At 34.3% G+C, this 22,196-nt stretch overlaps 1 protein-coding gene across 3 annotated transcripts in view; it reads right to left on the bottom strand.

Moving 5' to 3' along the window:
* Window positions 1-16,924, bottom strand: part of Gdap2 (ganglioside induced differentiation associated protein 2) — a 158,466-nt gene extending 141,542 nt beyond the window's left edge. Inside the window, exon 1 of one of the 3 annotated variants that reach the window (XM_077432142.1) lies at window positions 16,774-16,924. The gene's annotated coding sequence lies outside the window, so the exon portion shown is untranslated. The remainder of the gene's footprint in view (window positions 1-16,773) is intronic. The other 2 variants (XM_077432150.1, XM_077432159.1) reach the window with 2 other exon arrangements.
* Window positions 16,925-22,196: the final 5,272 nt, after the last annotated feature.

Here is a 22,196-nt window from a genome sequence, read left to right as displayed (position 1 = left end):
TCCGCACCCTCATGATTAAATGCCGCCTAGGGCTTCGCCCCCCTTAGTTAATGCCTATTAGGGCTTCGCCCCCATGATCAGTTGCCGTTTAGGGCTTCGCCTCATAAGGCTGCGCCCCCTTCGGGGCCCCATGCGGCTAAGCTCCATAAGGCGGCGCCCCATAAGGCAGCGCCCCATAAGGCGGCGCCCCATATGGCGGCGCCCCATAAGGCTGCGCCCCATAAGACAGCGCCCCATAAGGCTGCGCCCCATAAGGCGGCGCCCCATAAGGCAGCGCCCCATAAGGCGGCGCCCCATGAGGCTGCGCCCCATGAGGCTGCGCCCCCCTGCGCCCCATGAGGCTGCGCCCCCTTTGGGGCCCAATGAGGCTGCACCCCCTTCGGGGCCCCATGAGGCTGCGCCCCCTTCGGGGCCGCATGCGGCTAAGCTCCATAAGGCGGCGCCCCATAAGACTGCGCCCCATAAGACAGCGCCCCATAAGGCTACGCCCCATGAGGCTGCGCCCCCCTGCGCCCCCTTCGGGGCCCCATGGGGCTACGCCCCATGAGGCTGCGCCCCCTTTGGGGCCCCATGGGGCTGCGCCCCATGAGGCTGCGCCCCCTTGCGCCCCCTTCGGGGCCCCATGTGGCTAAGCTCCATAAGGCGGCGCCCCATAAGGCGGCGCCCCATAAGGCGGCGCCCCATAAGGCGGCGCCCCATAAGGCGGTGCCCCATAAGGCTGCGCCCCTAAGGCTGCGCCCCATAAGACAGCGCCCCATAAGGCTGCGCCCCATAAGGTTGCGCCCCATAAGGCTGCGGCCGATAAGGCTGTGCCCCATAAAGCTGCGCCCCCTTTTGAGCCCCATGGGGCTGCGCCCCATGAGGCAGCGCCCTCCGGGCCCCCTTCGGGGCCCCACGGGGCTGCGCCCCTTGTGGCGCCCCTGGCGGGGCCCCATGAAGCTACTCGCGAAACGAATAAAACAAATCGGCGCCCATGGATCGAAAAAAAAAAAAATCGAATCACGTGTTCGATGTCGTCACCGATCTACGGACGACGACGACGACGAAGACGACGACGACGACGACCAAGGATATTTACATACATACAAAGTCTCTTTCCAAATTATAGATTAGATACGTACAGGTGTATGACCCTTGTAATTTTTCTTACCTTCGATATTTTCGACAATGTTAAATTATATTAGTTACACAAGCAACGCACTGACGAAACCCTTTTAGAATCAATGTTTTCGTTTTATTAATGTTTTCGATTACAATAAATTTTATCTTGAAAAAGTGCTATACGAAATTTGGTATTGTCAGAAATAAGTTAAAAATAGTTTCCAGATGATAATAAAAATACGATATTTCCCATTTCTTATGAGCCTGGAATATATTCATACAGAGACTAATAGCCACTAATTAAAAAAAAATGCCGACTGACACATTCAATAGCCTGCAAATATGTATGTGTGTATAAAATAAATAAACAAAACACCACCATACTTACTCAAAATTCGACCATTATAATATGTATTATATTTAAGTGAATATACCATTTCATAGGACATGCCATATACAACGTGGTTAACCAATGTAATTTAAGATAACTATACATTGCGGACATAAAAACTTTTATGATTTCCAATTGAAAGGTGGAAATGGATTACGTAAGAAGACTTATCGGTACATTGGAAAATACTGTACATACATATGTATGTACATTAGGCCGGAGCGAAAAATGTGAAATTTGGATTTTCCACGATGAACCTAGTGGGAGCTTACGCCGTATCAATAGAACGTGAAATAAAAATTTCCATAGATTTTAAACAACGTTATAAACCTCTAAAAAATCAATTTATATCGACAAAAATTTCAAGTGTTTTTTATTTTTTTTTCGTACATTTTTTGTAAAACACTAAAGTTTTTACTATTTAAAAAAAATGCTCAATAGTCAGTCATCTATTTTAGTTTAATTGGGTTTTGACAGAATAGCGAGAATTCATGTCACTGGTTTGCTAGAAGAGTACTCTCATACAAAGCGCGCCTCGCTCATAATGGCCATTCGTATGGTGGAAGCGGTTTTTTCATAAAATTGTCATTTTTTTCACGTTCCCATCAGTATTTTAAAAATAAAAGTTGTTGAGAGCTTTCATAGGTATCTATCTGTCTTAATATTATTCGAATATGTAATAAAAATCGCATAAAAGTTTGAACTTAAAACATTAAAACGTATTAAACTTAAAATACTACATAAATACACAAATACAAACTAGAAAATCGTTAAAATTTCCTCCAATACTAAGCGGGATTATTCGTACGATTCGTTCAAAATCAAATTTCATCAGATATTTTTTATCTTTTTCATTTTTGTAAAAATCTATTATTGGACTCACATGTTACATATATTATTTATTTACTATTTGTTTTTTTATACATATCTATGTACATCCTGTCTGTTGATTTTTCAATTAATAAAATAAAAATAAAATAAAATAAAATAACGAAAACGCAATACTGCAAAAATGTGTAATTTACGTTCGAACCTCATCCTTTTGCTGGTGGAGGGGGAGGGGGGGGGGGTTCTTAGCCCTTTGACTGCTACAACAACGATAAATCGTTGTTTTGAAATCGGCGAAGATTGCGACGACGATCGTTGTTGTCGTCATTAATTGTCGTATTTCAATACTTTCTGTGAGCCGCCAGCGCATCAGTGGCACGAAACATTTTTTTTATATACGTATTTATATTTATTTTTCAATCAAGCTTTATAAATATTTATCAATTTTTTAAATAAAAGCTCTTCAATTTCGGGTTCATCATCAAAGTCAATTTCGGGTTCGTTGTCAAAGTCATATAAAGAGTTATTACTTGGGAATTGATTATTGTCGATAAATTCATTTTCAGAATCAGTAAGGCTGCTGATTTGTCGAGTTCCTCGGTGAGGAGCTATTGTTTCACTTTCGTCACTTTCACTGTCCGTTATCATTTTGCAGAGTTAAAATAAATGTAATATTAACAAAAAACAATAGAAATCCGCTTTCAATTATATATGTAGGTCACGAATTCGTGCAATCAATCAAATGCAACTGAAATGCATACAAAATGTTTATGATACATGTTGAAAAATTATTTGATTATTTGAAACTTCGCATCCATGTATGTCTCGCTCACACGTACACAATTAAAACCAAGAAAGAAAGAGAGAAAGACCGCTACCTGTTTCAAATGTATTGCATGTTATAAAGATACATCGATGTCTAAAATTAGATTATTGAAAAAAATAATGCGTCGGAAAACAATCGTCAAAACTTATTTAGTGTATATATGTTATTATCTTTCGCACGCGCGTATGTAAAAGCAAGACAGAAAGAGAGAGCGCGAGTCCACAACTGCTTCTTAAAAATGTATATAAAGTATTACAAAAATTACGCGCGTTCGGCGAAGTATGTAAAAAAAAATAATATATTATTTTTTTTTCAAAATAATTACAAATGTTAGCATTTTCCGCTTGGATTTTGAAAAACCTCGTAGCAGCCAAAGGGTTAAATAACGATGTATCGGAGGCACTGCATATCGTTCACGAAATTGAATTGGCGGTTGGAACCACAATCTCCGTTTAGCCACAATCTTCATACGAACTTCATTTTCTGCCGAGTACGGTAGTGTAGTTAGTAGTGCTTCCAATCTCGGAAGGTTACTTCAGCACCGGGATTGCAGTGCTGGGAATTTCCGATCCCGGGATCGCGGTGCTAGCACCGGGATTTCAAATATTTCAAATCAAAAGAAAAAAAAGTTCAATTGCATGTTTTCATATTTCAAAAACTTCAACTGCATTTTGCAAACTCTCCCGATGTTTCACGCAAAAAATACTCCCACATTGGCGTACTAATTTTGAGAGTTTGGCTACATTCTTGAAATTTTCGGTTCGCATTCATAAATTTCTAAGATTAAATAAATCACATCCGAAAATGTAATTAAATAAAGTTAAAAACATCGCTTTGATTTATTGATTTGTTTTTTACAAATAGTTTGTACCGTCTAGTATTTATTCATCGAAACAAATTCACCTAATATAAAAAAAACTCCAACCACATTTACTGTATGTAAAAAATTCGGATGTGACCAACCTACGACTTTATCTATGTATTTGAGGAATATAAGAAGGATAAAAAACAAAATTCGATAATTGAACATAAATATATACATATGTACATACACGTTCACACATACCGGCTATGAGCAGTTTCATTACAAATTGAACACAAATATAGGAAAACTTACACAAGACTAAAGTTCTACTTCCGGCTTACGAATTCCGACCAAAACCTTATCAACTCTATGTTAGACCAAAACCTTAGCAGCAGCAATAATTTAAAAGGTCAAACTAAAATAATGAAATATTGTTATTAAAAACATTACTACTTCCGGCTCACGAATTCTGACCAAAACGTTAGCAGCTCTAAGTTAGTACATAAAGAATACAAATATAAATTTTCAGCTTAATACGTTCAGGGATGTGGACAGATCGAGGCGACAACATTTTTGACCTTTCTAAGAGAAAAAAATCCCACTTCCGGATTATTAAATTTAGTGATTTCTTTTATTTTCATCACATTGATACAAAAATTATATTTGAATTTTTACGTGAAGAGCACACATGTTAAAGGGGTCGAAAAAAATAGTGGAAGAAAAAATTGATCAAGAGTAAACTGCCACTTCCGGTTGAGGGATGCTCACCAACTTTATACATAACTGGGTATAAAACTTAAAACTCTAGATATAAATTTCAGTTAAATAAATTAAAAGAACTACTTTCGGTTTAGGAAAAAATATTTTAAAAATATTGGGGTATAATATTAATAATTTCTATTACAAGTAGAGAAATTTCAGTCTGATTTGATTAGTGGTTTGGGAGATAATTAAATTGAAAAACTTAAAAAGAAAGAGGACACCTACAAGGGGAGGTACCATTTTCGGTCAACTTAAAAATTTGAAAAAAATTTACGGGGTATCGATAAAAATTTTCAGTTCGATAGGACGAATAGTGTTCAAAAAATCCCCAAAATACACTGAAACACAATAAACATACAGCCACTCACACAGAAACACAAGATACACACACACACATTTTTTTCTAGATCATAAAACGTAATCAGTGGTCGAGTCTGAGTTCGAATCAGTTAAAATATGATTCAAATATCATTGCGGTTGAGCACAATATCTGCGACACAATACAGGCCGTTCATACCATTTCGTGGAAACGGCAAGCCGGCGTCGAAACGGGTGGCAAACAAATGGACTATAACTTTCATTGCTCATCCCTTTGTTCATTATATAATGTTGTTTTATGTTTTTTTCCATATTATTTTTGTAAAAATAACATTTTTAAAGAAATTTCTGCCAGCATCGTAATCCCAATATTCAGCATCGGGATTCACGGTACCAGAAAACACCGGGATCCCGGGATTGGAAGCCTTAGTAGTTATGTAGTTACCTACTAACTAACTATATGTATACGTTAAGCCATTTTAATTTGCAACGATAAAAGCCAGCGATATGTAATGTCTCGCAAATATTAAAACTGCAAAATAGTGTAAAATAAGAAAACTCTTTTTAAAATTTACTACGATTTTGTTACAAAAAAAAAAATAATACCACCTCTTCAGATAAAATTTCAATTAGATTTCGTTATCGGTTTGGGAGATAATTGAATTCATAAACTTAAAAAAAGGGGATTTGAAAAAAATCCCCAAAATAAACAGACACACACACACATTTTTTCTGGATCATGAAAACGTGATCAGTAATCGATTCCGAGTTGGAGTCAGTCAAATCTCCAGAGTTCCAAGTAAGAAGAGTCTAAAACGAACAAACTGGACGAACAATCTGAACTCATCAATTCGGACGATAGACGTCAAGAAGAAATATGACGGAATATTACAAACGTGTCTATTACGATTTTTTATCACCATCGTAATGGCGGACGTCATTTCCACTTATATCAGCGGTTTCCAAACTTTATGCTACTACGCCTCCCTAAAAAAAATTTTTTTTTCCGCGCCTCCCTACCTTTTATTTTTTAATATATATAATAATATAGACACGTTTTAAATAATAAACCTTTATTAAAAAAAAATACTGAACACTACAATAGACAGAATAATAAATACGGTAATATGTGTGTGTGTCCTAACGCTGGCCTAACATAATAAATCGATAAAAAGCCTAAACATTTTTCGCTGAGACGACTTTGCCGCGTATCGACCCAGTCATCTCAAAATAGCCTCATATAGGTCTAAACTGAGCTAATGGCCACAAACATCACGCCAAATACAAACTTTTCAATTTGCTTTTTTTTTTTTAAATTAATTGAACAATCGTTCCCGCCATATAAAATACGTAATTATGTAATTTTTTTTAGTGAGGTTTTGAACCATTTTTTTTTGTTTTCACATAAAACAATTAAATATATATATTTTAATTAAATTGAAATTATTTATATACATAAATTGAAAGTATATATATTTTTAATTAAATTGAAATTATTTATATACATAAATTGAAATTATATATATTTTTAATTAAATTGAAATTATTTATATATAAAAAGCGACTTAAATGCGAAATCAAAGTCGGAGTCGGTCGAAATTGACTGTAATGACGACTGCTTTATCTGAACTACTTTACCAAATTGCACTGAAAATCTACGAGACCATTTCCGGCCGAGTACAAAAACAACGTCAGAAAAATGATAATACGAACGTTCGTTCACCTTCCGCTTCGGAAAAAAAGCGATGATGTTCGAAAATTTCCACGTGATTTCAATATGTACAAACGTAGTTTCAGAGGGCAATTTGAAGCGGCACATAAAAGGAAAACAAAAGCCAGTAAAATTTTCACGGAAAATTCAAATTCCATTGTGATCGCAATAATTACAGTTCTCGTTGCGTGATCGTAATTGGCAAGGTGAAAAATTCGTCACGTTACTAATATAAAAGCTATTAATTCGGTATTGCAAAACCTTATTATAGCAATACTGCGTAGTCGCATCGGCCTGACAATTTAGAATTTAGAACACCATGATAGTTACACTGCATGTATGTACATACATATGTACCCAGTTTAGATATTGGCAACGTCTATCCAACAAAAGAGCGTCAATGACTGCTACTATCTAATCACGCGAATTAGATTTACCTTCGTAGCACTTACTACCTTACTGACACGTCTGACACCTGATTTACAGTACAAATAATTAATTAAATTGTAAGTAAAACGTCTAATAATATTTATAGAATGAGGCATAATATACGTACATACGTACATATCATCATAATCAGCATTAATAGTCATTCGTCATCCACTCACTGCTGGATGAAGGTCTCTCCAAGAATCTTCTTCCAAGATTTCAAGATTCATCTCCATTTTGGCTAACTTTCATCCATCTAATCCCACACATTTTTTTCTGATTTCATCCACGTATCTCCCTTGCACCTGTTTACATTCTCTTGGGTACCATTTGAGGACTTGCTTCCGTTATTCTAGCTACGTGGCCCACCCATTGCCGTTTCAATATCTTTACCCTCACCATTAATGACGTGACGTACTAAGGTATGTATGTAATTAGAGATGTGCCGGCGGGAAAAAATCCGGTTTATTCCCGGGAATAAACCCGGATTATTCCCGGGAATAAACCGTGTTTTTTTCCCTGGGAACTTTGGGCGACGGAAATTTTGGGAAAATTGAAAAAAATGTATATCAATCAGATTTTCAAATCGACACATTTTTAGAAACTCGCATTGAGTCAATGCCATTGACACATGCAACACTTGAATGAATCGAAACGTTTTCATGTAGTTTCACTGTAAATGTCCGGTTTGTGTTTGAGTCGGATACATCACGTATATAACCTATTAGTAGAGACACGTATTTTGGGCATTTTGCTATTAATGCTTAATTGATGCTAAAATTCGGAATAGATGCGAATAGATGCTACATTCGTAAAATATGCGAATAGATGCTAAAATAACAAACAAAAGTGAAATTTGCATAAAATTAATGGACAATTTAGAAGGGTCTTCTTATCCCTTTGCCCATTTATTATGTGAAGAAATTGAGGGGATAAAACAGAGCTTGCAGTTTACCATAGACGGTGTTTTTCCTGTCGAAACCAAGCAAATGCTTTTGTCTACTACTGTAAATAGTAGACAAAAGTGTGGATGCTGAAAGGTATTTTAGTAAATACAATGTAATTGTTACCGATCGTCGCACAAATCTCAAAAAAAAAATCTGTAGAAATATGCTCCATGTTGAGTTTTAATAAATTTTAATTGGTATTATATTTTATATTCATGTTTTTTTCATTGAAATTTTAATTCCAAAACATTTTTGAATTTTTCTATTATTTTTTTAATTGTTGTGTTGTCTTTAAATTGTATATGTATATGTATATAAATTTTATTCAAATTCACCAAATTTTTTTATTATTTAAAATTAAACTCTTGAACATTTTAAATGCCCTAAAACGCTAAAATGCAAAAATGAAAATGCTAAAATTGACAAAAATAGATGCCCAAAATAGGCGCCTCTACCTATTAGTTATTCTCGCTTGTTCGAAATACGCGGTTTACAAGTGGCAACTACGACGGCCTCGGAATTCGGAATCTTGGATATAAAGAGTTTTCAACCAAGGTAATAAATTATTTTCAATATCATTTGGTTTCATTCATTCAAAAATATAATTATATTATTCATTCATATTTTCATCCCATTAGAAAATGATATAACCAAAATCAACAGTTTAGAATCACTTTAAAATAATTCAGCAAGAATTCGGAACAAATAAGAAGTTTGAAGCTGTATGTAGATATTGTGATACGAAATATAATTTTCCAAATACTACAAAAATGACAAATCATGTATCTACGTGCGCTTAATATCAAGAAAATAGAGAAAAAAAATCACGTAGTTGAGACATCACTTTTAATTGATAACGATATTATTGATTTTTGTAGATGCGATAGATCAGCCCACTACTTCTGAATATTCATGCATTGCATCTACTGCAAATTTACCGTAAGACGTAGGCGAATACAATCATATTTTGACAATATTACTGATTATGAATGTCATCAACTCGATAGAGCATTTGCTAAAGCAATATACGCATCAAACTATCCTTTATCTATTGTAGAAATATAAATACATAAAATTTTCAATGTTAAAGAGGATTTTGTATTACATTTAAATGTATTGTATGCATACATTTTGAATGAATGTGATATTTGACATCCAAATAATTTTATAAAAACTCTTATGTTTAAATTAATGTGACCTTTCTTTAATTATTACCTATGTACTAAAATATGTTGTGTTATTTTGGTCAATTTTAATTAAAAAAATACAGTTTTATGTAAAAATGCTCCAATTTTCCGTTTTTTTCCCGTTCGTTCAAAATTCGCATTTTTGCCCATCTCTAAGTATCATCATCATCATTTACAGCCATTCGCCATCCACTGCTGGATGAAGGCCTCTCCAACACGCTTCCACTCGTCTCTGTTTTGCGCAACACTCATCCATCTCATTCCGCACATTTTTCTGATTTCGTTCACCCATCTTCCTTGCGGTCTTCCTTTTACTCTTTTGCCTTATCTCGGGTACCATTCAAGCACTTCTTTTGTCCACCTTTCGTCCATCCTCCTAGCTACGTAACCCACCCATTGCCATTTCAATCTCTTCACTCTATCCACTATGTCCACTACCCTTGTCATGCTTCTCACCCACGTGTTCCGCTTTCTGTCTTTCCTCGTTATGCCAAGCATACAGCGTTCCATACTTCTTTGAGTGCATTGGATTTTGTTTAGCATCTTGGCGTTCAGTGTCCAGGTTTCACATCCATACGTCATCACTGGCAAAACGCATTGATCAAAGATCCTTTTCTTCAGGCAGAGTGGCATTTTTGATTTAAAAACAGCATTCATCCGTCCAAATGCACTCCATCCTAATTTCATACGTCTCTTTATCTCTTCATCTTTACTACCAGACATGTCAATTATTTGACCTAAATATAAATAATTATTTACTACTTCTACTGGTTTATCATCTAAGGGGATGCTATCAGGCATGCAATAACTATTGAACATTAGTTTAGTCTTATCTACGTTAATTTTTAATCCTACTTTTCTACTTTCCCTGTCCAGCTGTGTTAGTCTGATAAGTAGGTCAGCTAAATCACGAGCTACTAAAACTATATCGTCTGCGAACCGAAGGTGACTCAAAAAGCGACCATTGATGCTTACTCCGGCTGTATCCCAATCCAAGTTCCTGAAAACTCCCTCAAGCACCGCATTGAATAACTTGGGCGAGATTGTATCTCCTTGTCTTACTCCTTTTCCTATGCTAAATCTATCTGTACCTGAAAACATTTTAACCGAAGCTGTGGCATTCTTATATATTGCAGCTAACAGTCCCACATAGGGTTCCGGCACTCCCTGTGTTTGTAGAGCGTTAAGTACTGCATTATGACTAACTGTATCGAAGGCTTTCTCATAATCGACGAAACCTAGGCACAATGGCCGTTGATATTCGTTGGCACGCTCGATTAGTTCGCCAACTACTTGGAGGTGGTCCATTGTGCTGAAATTTGCCCTAAACCCTGCCTGCTCTATAGGTTGGTTCTCGTCGAGGATATTCTTCAGCCTTTCTGTAATCACCTTCGTGAAGAGCTTGTAGATCGCTGAAAGTAAACTAATGGGTCGGTAGTTCTTGATATCGCTTTTGTCGCCTTTTTTGTGTATTAAAATGATAGTTGCGTTATTCCATCCTTCTGGTATAGCTTGGTTCTGGATGCTAAGTATCTCTAAGATCTCTAAGTATGTATGTTATTAAATCTCCCAAGAAAATTTCTCCAGTGTCCTCAGGATGGATTTAAAAAAATAAAATAGAAACTGTCGGGATTCCTCCTTCGGAATAATGTATCTTGCACGAAATTCTCATAAATGCTTAAGATAGAACCGTGTCTAATCAATCACGTTCACATTTCATCGGCACTTGGGTCACTGTCCTGTATGAAATAAGCTAGCGATAACAGACCACATTCAATAATGGAAAAATTTTAAAGATGGGAAATAATATACATATACCTATATAAAATATCAGTACAATTTTAAGCGATTCCCCTGAAGAAGCTTTTAAAAATTCTATGTGTGTACATATTTTATATATGTATATTGGGTTAATTTTTGGAGAATTTTAAAGAGAAGTTTTCCTTTTTCTCAACTTTTTACTAGCGTGAATAGTAAGCATGGTTGGGATAAAAAAAACAATGTGTACATGATGTGGAACGGCTATGGCGGATCTAATGGCAAAAGGTAATATATTTAAAAAGTGTAATCTAACAAATAAGAAAAAACTCCTTATATACTCAGTAGTACAAGTGATAAATTCAATTTTAATATAAAATAATGAATTTGAAACTAATTAAAAAATAGTGATTAGTGTGAATGAATTTTTAAAGTCACTCAAATATGTAAACCCCACTCAAAATGATTGTTATGAAGAATAAGCTTTTTCCAACTTTCAAACTTTTTGCATTCAAAATGTGATCATATTCTACATAATTTAAATACACAATGTAACTCAAGTACATAACATTGTCTTCGCAAAAGTGTCAATCAAAACTTTCAAACAATGAAAAATGTGTTGGTTTCATTATTGCTAAATTTTCTTGTACAACTGCGTTTTAAGGTATATTTCATATGAAATAAATTATAAATTGATTCCTCGATTTTCATTAATCACTTTTTTATCACGCGGTTTGTGTGACGATGAACTCATTAACGGTAGATAATCTGACTTGGAGTTCCGAAATTAAAAACAAATCCATTAATTATTTCAAATAACGTACATAATTGCTACTATCACGAGAGAAATTATCCAATAAGTAGAGACCCGTGTTTTGGGCATCAATTTTTGTCAATTTTAACATTTTCATTTTGCATTTCAGCATTCTAGGGCATTAAAAATGTTCAATTTTAGCATGTATTTTTATGAAGCGTTTAATCATAAATAATAAAACATGTCGATGAATTTTAATCAAATTTATATTCATATATACAATTTAAAGATAACACAACAATTAAAATATAATAGAAAAATTCAAAAATGTTTTGGATTTAAAATTACAATGAAAAAAACATGAATATTAAAAAAACGACAAAAAACACGAATATAAAAATATGAAGACAAAATATGAATATAAAAATATAATACCAATTAAAATTTATTAAAACTCAACATGGAGCATATTTCTACAGATTCTTTTTTGAGATTCGTGCAACGATCGGTAAGAATTATTTTATTTTATTTTATTAATTGAAAAATCAACAGAAAGGGTGAAATATGTATAAAAAAACAAATAGTAAATAAATAATATATGTAACATCCGAGTCCAATAATAGATTTTTACAAAAATGAAAAAGATAAATATAAGGAAAACAAATTAAAAAGTAAAGAATAAAGTAAATAAAATTATATTGTATTTACTAAAATACCTTTCAGCATCCACACTATTGACGGGACACCAAATAGATTTTAGAACTGCACAACCAAACTCTTCATATTTAATTTTTGTTGCCATCAATAATAGCAATATATCCGGCGTGGATTCACTTTTTATATTCTCTGTTAATTGTCTGAAAAAGTGCTGATATCCTTCCAAACATTGAGCCTCTGTTAATACATTAAACAATGGCAGTTTTCTAAAAAACAAAACTGTTTCTTTAACATTAATATTAGATTTTGTACCTGTAACAGATGGATTGAATAGTTTACTCAATGTTTGGAGGAATAGGTTTGTCACATTTAGTCTTGAGTCTAGTTTTAAGACGCTTTTTGAGCAGCCTCTTGGATACACAGCTCCAACTGTCTTCTTTGGTTTACAGTAGTAGACAAAAGCAGTTGCTTGGTTTCGACAGGAAAAACACCGTCTATGGTAATCTGCAAGCTTTGTTTTATCCCCTCAATTTCTTCACATAATAAATGGGCAAAGGGATAGGAAGACCCTTCTAAATTTTCTATCAATGCTATTAATTGTATGCAAATTTCACTTTTGTTTGTTATTTTAGCATCTATTCGCATATTTTACGAATGTAGCATCTATTAGCGTATATTCCAAATTACGTGTCTCTACCAAGAAGCTATTGGAAGATACGATGATAATTACTAGCCCCAATGCTATTATTATTCAATGAACATATAATTTGCGTAAATTAAGTGTCGGTCGTATTTCGAATAAATTGACATTTTTAAATGTTTTTTTATGACTAATCGATAAGTAAATACATAGTCTGATGGTCACAAAGAGTTGTTTTGTTTTGAATTGGCGCATATTTCCATAGATACGATTCCAAAATGAGATTAATTTAATCAAAGTGTCCTAAATAGATAGGTGTAAACATCGGTATGTTATTTGCTTCAGTGTAATTATTTAAAGATTTACAGTAATTATGGCTAGTTATAAAAAACGCGACTTCGATTTTAAAAAAATAAGTTTACTTTTAAGGTCTGACCGCACTATGCGACAACCGAACGATCCTTCACTTCAAAACAGTACACGACCAAATATTGTTTGTATGAAATTGTATGAGACATATCCCACTGCGCGACAGTCGCATGACGTAGAACGACACCTTGGGTCAAAGTTGACTTTTCGACCAACTTTGACGCAAGGTGTCGTTGAGTGGGGGGTTGCCTTGCGACAACTATTCTCCTTATTCATATCGTAACTTTGAAATAGCATGTAGCCATAATCTGTTGGGTTTTCTTGTTTGTTCTTCTTCCTCGCATATCAAAGATACTATAATAGCGTCCGTTTCGTCCATTTTGCTTCGAGGTATCGAACGAATGATTAACATAATCTGTCGTTCAAGTGCGGTTTACCTAATATTGTCGCACACTGTTGTGAAGTATCGGATCGTTCGGTTGTCGTATAGTGCGGTCAGACCTTTATAACGCGTATTTCTAGATACATATTATACAATAAGTCGTAGTTTCACAAACAAATGCGACGAATGGCCTAATTTTGAAATAATTTGGACGTTAAATAAGGTAAATATTTTATTATTTTTATGCATGCATTTTAAATCTCCTTTTGACTTTTTGTAGATACAATATTTTTTGTGGAATTATTTTATTTAGCAATTTCATTAAAGGGGCATGAAAAATATATTTTTTGCATTTTTCTAAATTTATTTGTGGAAAATACAATATGTTATGCAATTATTTTTTTCATAACAAAACAACGAAAATAAGCATGGCATACCTGGAGCGGCGAGACCGGGCGGCGATATGGTGCACGAATACTCAACGAAACATGGTGTACACTGGTTTATACAAAAGGTCTCGATGAAAATAAATTCAATAATCTAATATATAATTTCGAAAGCGACTTTGTATATGTATGTACATATGTTTTTTTGGGTCGTAAAATCCGTGACGTTCAATTTAATAAAAAAACAAATGAATATTCAAATAAATTTAAATAAAATAAAACTATTGAAATAAACTTCATAAATGTTTATTATTAGATTGGCCATGTTTAAGCCGTTTTTTGTTACAAATACCGAGCGAAGCCGGGTAAAAACACTAGTAAGAGACGAAGTTAAGAGGGCTGGACAGCAGCACCTTGTCCATACAAACGTACTATACTTCTCCCTTCCTCAATTATGGCACTAGAGAAATTATTTTTTAATATGCTATGGATATCCACCATTGGGGTGCATCTATCGTTTTATTTTTTCGATTAATTATTTTTTATAGGACATAGGAGCCGCCAAACATCTATAAAATCGCCTCTTTTTTACACCCACGAAACGGGTCCAGCGTGCTTATTTAACGGTCGATTTAAAAAAAAATACGCCGATAGATGCACAGAAACTATCTTTCTCATACCGATGATGATTTTTTTTTTAAATTGGTCCAGTTTTGGAGGTGAAAATAGTAGAATACGAAACCTCGATTTTGTCAATTTAAAATACGTTTTATCTGGTCGAAGCGCAACTGTCGCATTCACTCAATATATATATTGATATATATTGTCGCATTCACTCAATATATGTATACATACACTCAATATATATATATATCGAAGAAAGGAACGGTAACAAAATTAAGGTTTCGGGTGTACAGCCCTCTTAATGTACCTTGCAATATGCATACTTGTTTTAAAGAATATCGTCAACTTGTCAAGTTCATTCAAATGTATTTTTCATCACTTTTATTGGGACTTTAGGACCTTAACATTTGTATCATCTATCTCAGATCGGCATACATTGGGTATTGGTGAATCACTGTCATACATTCGGAAGATATTCAATATTCACATACATATGTACATCATAAAGGAAAAGCAATATATGTATGTACATACATAAATACGTAGATAAATATGATATCGGAATTGGATCCGCTTTTTTTTTAACCATCAAAAAGCCACAACTCCACAGCCCTGATAGTGACATAAAATAATGTAAAAAAAATTGAATTACGTCGATATAAAAATGCCTAATCAATATTTACATACATATATGTATATGTAATATACCCACAATATATCATTGGTTAGTTTGTTTTCTTTGTTTAGACGCAACCTTGAAAACTGAGTACTGAAGTGGAATATGTGATCAGTCACCATGACTAAATACAATTTGATTTTCTCGTTTGAAATACGTATGTACATACTTAGTTTTGGAATTATTTTTACAATAGAAAATGCATACATACACTGATTGTATATATATACATATGTATATGTACTTATGTAAACGATAGATTGCAACATATAATTACGTATTATATTTATAATATTATACATACTTCCAATGCGTAGACTTTTAATGCATACATATCTCCGTAGATTTTTCATAAAATGAAAATTGTTAGCATTATTAACAGCACATACAATGTAATTATAATCATTGCGACAATGGACTCGATGCATATTATTTGAGTTTTAAATTAAATATTTGAATAAAAGTGCATTACTTTTTTAATCGAAAAAAAATGAATAAACAGATATATAATTAAATTTTTTCAAAGAAAAGCACAGCCTTTTTTAAAACAAAAGAAAAATTAAAGCTTTTGTTTTCATTTAAGCGATTCGAATCAAATGATCAATCGAAGTCATTGCATCATTGAGGTTCCAGCAATCGAACTTGACGAACGCAAGAGGGGGCGAATCGTTAGTGAATTATTTACATCTCGCTGGATTCCAAATGGAATCCGATAGGAATGAAAGTGAATAAAGTGAAAAGGCGCCCTTACAAATGTGTAAGGACGTGTTGCGATACGGGTCAAGGTCGCTTTTCAGCTCGTCTGGAGCAACGCAAGGCGGCCGCGAAAATATCACACCAATCCCAACCCTCCAGGGAGGATTTCGAATTGCGGTGGTTATGGCGATCACAACAACACGACCGTTATGTTATATTATACGTATGAAGCTTGAGCGGCACAACGCGGCGGGCCCATGGAAACGAAATATGTAGTCTACATACATATGCACTGTACAGTACAGTTCATACACAGTATACGAGTGTGGCGCGGCGTTCGTATACACGCGGGTGTGGTTCCCGCTTCCCGCTTCCCGCTTCCCAGTTTTCACTTTCCAGTTTTCACTCGAGAAGGTGAGGTTCGATCGGAGCGGTCGGTTTCGCACTTTCGGTTTTTCAACGGCGGTGGGTGGTGGGTGGTAAGCACCAATAAGGGCAATAGGTAGTGGGTGAGGTGAGGTGTCACCTGTCGTGATGCGTGGTGCGTGGTGCGCGGAGTGTGGCGCGTTCACAAGCGGCGCTCGCCTCCACACCTCCGTCTCGTCCCGCGCTCGCCGCCACTCTGGCCGTGTCTCTACCTTTCGGCACTCAAAACTCGCACTCGCGCACTGACACTTGCTACCAGACGCCTGTTCGCCACCCGCCTCTACATTAGCCACTTTTTAATGTTGTCAGTATTCAAATACGACAGGTTTGGGGTTGATTTATTTTTATCTTATTTCCTATTAGTATGATTTATTTTAGCTCTTAGTGTAATCGAACTCCTTTTGAAGGAGAAGGAGAGTTGGTTTCAGGGTTTAATATTGAATATACGGCCAGGCATGACGAGTCGCGCCAATGGGTTTCGATCCTTAAGGCGCTCTTTCACCGAGTACTTTGATGCGCACGTATCGTGCGCATCAAAGTATATAGCCAGCAGCATAGCTCGGTCGTTAAGCTTCTGCTTAGCATCAAGAAGGCGCCGGGTTCGATCCCAGGGCCAGGCCTCGAATGAAAATGAACTTTTCAGAGTATGCTGTTGGTTAGACCTGGATTTGTGACTTCAGGTTGATCGTTTCCTATCAGAGTTTGCCAATTTTCTCTGATTTCATTGTTGAAACGGTTCCCGGAAAAAATTGGCTAAAAATATGTCACCTATAATTTGTTATTAATTAATGTGCAATAAATAAGTTTGTGTACAAATTGGTATATGTCTCATTGATTTGCGAGTTTTTCAGTGTCTCGTAATTCAGTGATTTATATAAAAATGCTGCATTGTAATTGTAATTTGTAATTGGCCAGGAAGGCACATTGGGGTTTACCTGTAAGGCCTTCCTGGTATATATGTAAAAAATAAATAAATAAATAAATATGACGGAGTCCTTCGGATACGTTGCATCGGCGTACAGAGGCGCAACGTTGACCGTTCTACACACTACGTAGCTATCAGTTCACTGCTTACGAGGATGTTGTCACAAAGGGCAAGAAGGATAGTAGCTGCATATCTGTTCCTCATGCGAATACAGAGAAGACGTCAGAGATGGTGGGTACACCCCATAAATCAAAAGCGTAAAGAGAATACCATAAACTCTGTAAAGAACTGAGGGAATTTCCTGAGCGCTACTTCCAATATTTCCGAATGAACAAATAGCAGTTCGATACCCTACACTCTTTGATATAAAATAAAATACGGAAAGAAAATACGAATTATAAAAAAAGTATATCAACGAGCCAACGCTTAGCTGTGACTTTATATCTTTTTCAATTTTTATTTACTTATTACTGTCGTTCTCAAAGCTTTTGGAGAGTTCAATAAATAAACAAAGTGCTATAAAATTACATTTATTTTACAAACTAGTCAGACCATATTATTGCAAAGGATATTTTTATATATCTTGCATAGGAGCATAGCATTATTAATAGACATCATAACATTATTTGAAGACAACATAACGTAAAAGTATTATCGCAGTTTCAACGTATACTTGCAAACCCGCTCGACTGATACTGCGACAGAACGTGCGCTAACGCGGCGTATTTGTATTTATATGCGTCACCGTCACCGTGGCGGTGTGCGCACTTCCATTGCAAACCACGTACGTAAGTTGCATACTTTGGCGCAAACACGATACGTGCGCATCAACGTACTCGGTGGAAGAGCGCCTTTAGACTCGCGTTTCACGTTCATTAACCGTTTTAACCAATCATTAACATCATGGCTTTGCGCCTGTCGCAGATACAGTACCTGCAAATAGCCAATAATCCACAGATACAGTACCTGCAAATAGCCAATAATTTGCGGATATAGTACCTGCAAATAGCCACAACCTTTAAAAATACACGTACCACGGCCCACTCAGTGGTGGTTTACTAGAAATCACAAATGTTAAATTGGAGATTTTAATTTTTATAAAGTTCGACGCGCTATTTACAGCAGTTAGTGACACAATACGAAACTGTTTGTGTCTAATTGCTTCGCGTTGACATTTGCTATGTTCCTGAATATTTTAAGCATTCTCCTAAAATAAACTTGAACTCGAATACTAATTTTATTGTAAGTGTATCTAAATAAATCAAATCCTCGGATAATCTCCAACTAAATCGAATTATGAATGTACATATATGTACATATGTACATCTAATATATAATTTCGAAAGAGAATTTGTATGTATGTAAGAATGGAAGAAAATATGAAATGTTGGTTGGGAACTTCATAAACAAAACAAAGTTTCTATGACGAAAATTCAATTGGTTGAATATTATTTTTTTTCGATTCAAATAAATAAAAAATAAAAAATGAATATTTACTATTGGATTTGCCATGCTTAAGCTGTTTATATTACACATACTGAGTGAAGTCGGGTAAAAAGACTAGTATACAATATAATAAAAAAAGAAAAAAACTTCAATATATACTATTTGCTACCAATGTTTCCTCTAGGCAAAAGTCTCGGAGCGTTAACCGCCATCTATTGAAAATTTATTTAATTAATTAATATTTCTACTGATTTTATACATATATAGGTAGGTACATCGCTAGTTCTTACCATTTTTTTTTCATATTAAAAATTTAAATATATTTAAAAGGTATTTGAATAAAATCCAACCGCGTGCGGATTGAACACAGAACCGACACATTTATTTAATTTTTTTTAATGTAATAACTGAATATGCCAATATCCATGCGATAGTCATTCATCGGGTACAACAACTATGAAATTATGTCACTGATAAATCGACCGTTTGTCTTAACATTACATACATACATACACATTGTAAACGCAAAACAAAAAAAGTGATTAATTTTAATGACGTTCTTCAGGAATTAATGGAAATAATAATATAGATTATTATTAAATAAATTATTGTTTTGATTTATATGTATAATATCTGTATGTACATACATATGTTAAAAGTGTTCATTTAGTTTATTCATGAATATACATAAATACTAGTTTGTTCATACACGAATCAAAGGTTTTTTTATATAGTGAGGTTTCAAACCGGTTTTACTTTTGATTTGAATCGTGGCTATTGATTCTTGATGCCGCTTTTCATTTTCCACAAATTTCCAAGCATAAAATACTCTTCATAATTCTTATTTCAAAAAGGAATAAAAAAAATATATTCATCATAGATGTCATTAACATGGCATTTTTATAGTTAAATACAATACATTACTATATGATTATAGAATATTTGCACATTAAATATGTATACACATTATTTCAATGATTTTTTAAAATATTTTTCTTGGAATCACATCATTCAATTTGATGGTAATATTTTAATGCAAGTAATGCGAAATAGCTTTTAATTCTATTAAATAATGTGGCGTCTAGCGTCTCAATATTTACTTTAAATCTATTCAATGAATCCAGTCAATCAGATGGTGTGGTTCTTGGATTTATTAACAAAAATCTAAATAAATACCATCTATTTAATATCATCAGATACTATTTACATTTTAAATTTTAAATTTTTTACATTTTAAAGTCGTTTTAGGTATTTTCGATAGATGTCAATAAAACATTTTACATAAACAGTTAAATTTATATTTATTTGAGAAATAATTACGTACAAAATAAAACATAAACGTATACTATTCGTATCATTCAAACGTTGCTCTGAATTTTTGACACATTTTTTTTAATTTCAATTGAACTGTTTCTTTTGGGTCGATGTTAGTCATGATCAAAATAACCACCAATATTCCCACGGTAACTAAGAGCATAAAAGTAGTAAATTTCATCTGAAACGGGAGATATGTAGTATTAATTGTGTTTAAAATGCATTTTTTTGTGAATAATCGGCTTTTAATCACGTAATAAGAACGAACAACGTATTTCAAACTTTTCGATTGGGTCAAAATGAATCGTGTGTACTGAAAACAAATGAAGTTATATTATTGTTTTTTAATTAAAAAATATAAATATTCGTATTTTAAAGTTTATAGTAAATCAGGAGCTTGAAATTTTTCTATATTTTCTGTACGTAGATAAGTCTACAGTCGTTTGTCATCTACATACATACATATGCTTTATGTATACATATGTGTATGTATCGATACATACATATGTAGTTCAAATACGTATGTATGTTGCAGTCGAAGTGTATTCATATTCGAATACAATTAAATTAGTAAAATATATCTCTAAAACCGCAAATACATTTTCAACAAATGTGCGCCAGTTGTAATATAACACTTGAGTTTTGACAGTTCTGATGTTTTTACGAATGCTTTAGAATTCAATAATATGTTAATATTCGCTGGATATTACGATTAATAGGTTATTAGTACCGTATTGCGATAGCTTTAAGAATGTGTTAAATACAAAAAAATGTTGCTTTCCAATTCAATTTACTAATCGAGTGATGTTTTCACGAAAACCTAACCTCTCCATCTAACCTGGTACCAACTTATAATTGAACTGTATTTTCAGTTGTAATATATTTTGACTAGTTGGATTGTAATTCACCATATGAATCGACTTACGTGTGGGTTAGACGAAATATATTCCACATCAAAATATATATGTATATTATAACTGAAAATATACTTAAACTATAACGGCAGTTGGTATCAGGTTAGTTGGAATATATTTCAACCAGTCAATGTATGTATATTACAATTGGAAGATACATTTCAACTGTAACATATACATATGTACATACACAGTGTAAAGAAAATGGAGTATATTCAAATAAAATAGAAGGGACATCAGAAGTTTTGATTCAGAACTAGGATGGATAATGAAGGGCAACAAGGACAGGTTCTCGTTTCTTGCAGTAATCTTCGAATTTCCCATGATTGTTGCGAACGTTCGCTAGAAGATACACCAAAAGATTACATTGCTTACATGATTTTAATTTTATCTATGTATGTTTATACGAAGTAACAATAGATGAGATTTTGACTGATTTGAACTCGGAATCGATCACCAATCACATTTTCACACTTAATTTTTTTCTTATATGATTCTTCTGGATAATTAAACACAGTCACAAATTGTATATCCGAAAATAAATTTATTGGGCCAATTTAAAAGCAAGTAGCTCAATGTAGACGACGGCCTTCAAGTTCCATACAATCACCGGACACGTGTTAGTCTTAGCACTTCTACCTTATTAACGCTCTATCAAATCCCAATAATGTGTTCGTGAATTTGTGTTACTAAAACGTCTCGCCGGTTTATGGGTACTTAGGTACATACATATATTTTTTTCTCGTTATTCTTGAACGATACCGCTTGCCACTGGCGGATCCACGGGGAGAGTGCCATGGACGATTTCAATTTTATTTATAATTTTAATTTTTGTACATATGTTTAAATATATTATTTACAATACATTTATATTTTTACGAAAATACTTTAATTGCAAGTTTCCCTTATGGCGAAATCACACAG

This window comes from Arctopsyche grandis, chromosome 1 (genome assembly GCF_051622035.1).
Source record: "Arctopsyche grandis isolate Sample6627 chromosome 1, ASM5162203v2, whole genome shotgun sequence".
Lineage (NCBI taxonomy): Eukaryota > Metazoa > Arthropoda > Insecta > Trichoptera > Hydropsychidae > Arctopsyche > Arctopsyche grandis.
This window is presented reverse-complemented; position numbering and strand designations above follow the sequence as displayed.